The sequence below is a fragment of the Chrysochloris asiatica genome, unplaced genomic scaffold (genome assembly GCF_000296735.1).
Source record: "Chrysochloris asiatica unplaced genomic scaffold, ChrAsi1.0 scaffold00057, whole genome shotgun sequence".
Lineage (NCBI taxonomy): Eukaryota > Metazoa > Chordata > Mammalia > Afrosoricida > Chrysochloridae > Chrysochloris > Chrysochloris asiatica.
This window is the reverse complement of record NW_006408575.1, coordinates 11,099,874-11,101,129: the sequence shown is the minus strand read 5'-3', so window position 1 is coordinate 11,101,129 and position 1,256 is coordinate 11,099,874.

The window sequence follows — 1,256 nt, the reverse complement described above, 5'->3', positions numbered from 1 at the left end:
ACTCATACTTCTTAATGTTATCCATAGCTTGTCATGATCCACACAATCGAATGCCTTTGCGTAGTCAATAAAGCATAGGTAAACTTAAATAATGGCATTGTAAAGTATATTGCAAGTGCCATGTACCGCCAGAAGAACAAACAAATCTGGAGTGGAAGAGATACAGCCAGAATGCCTCTTAGAATTGAGGATGGTGAGACTTGGTCTCTCATGCTTTGGACATGTTGACAGGAAGGACCAATGCCTGGAGAAGGACATGATGAACGGTAAGGTGGAAGTTCAGTGACAAGGAGGAAGACTCTTAATGAGATGGAGTGACACAGTGACAGCAACAATGGACTCCAGCATAACACTTGTGAGGATGCCACAGGACCAGGCAGTGTTTCGTTCTGTTATGCATAGGCTGATATGAGTCAGTACAGTACCTGACAACAATAGCCATTCATGGTCTTGGCACTCCAGCAAATTGATTGAGCTGGACTATTCAAATGAGGTGCTTATGGCCCAGCAAGTGGATTGAAAAGCTTGCTAATAATGCAAACAAGGTTCATGGTATCCTTTTTGGGATGGGGCCATGCAAATAAGGAGGGTAAAACCATAATGAGGAGATTGGTCAGTTTTGCCATCCGACTAAGTTTAAATGAGCCATCCTAGAAGGTGGAAGAGGGGACCTCACTACCATCAAGAAAAAAAGAGGTAGGAGTGGAGTGCATCATTTTGGACCCAGGGTCCCTACACCGAGAAGCTCCTAGAGAGAGGCTGTGGTAAGCATGGTAGAATCCAGAAGCAGCAGAAACAGAAACCCTGCATGAAGTGGTGCAATGGGCTTCTAAGCAACAGAGTGAAATGACTAGCATGGGCATGCTGATCCATGAAGTTGTGGGGTAGGAAGCATTTATCAGAGGAGTTAAAGAGCTTTGTAACACTTTGTCCCAGGCCAAAGGCAGGAGGCCAGGCACTTCTGGCCTAGCTCTAGAAGCCTGTCTGGCAGTCACAACAGGAGATGCAGGTGTCCTGATCCAAGAACTGTATCCTGAGTCATTCCTGATCCTGAATTGAAACCCTATACAGGGTTGCTTTAAGTTGGAACCAGCTTGACAGCACTTAACAACAACAACTTCCCTAATAAACTCCATAATTGTGAGTATAGTCTGAGAGTTCTGTGTGCCATTGCAACAAATGATGAAACACAGCAGAGAAGGGAAGTGCCATGGGAGGGAGAGCTGGAGGCAGAATTAGTCAAATGAATAGAGAAA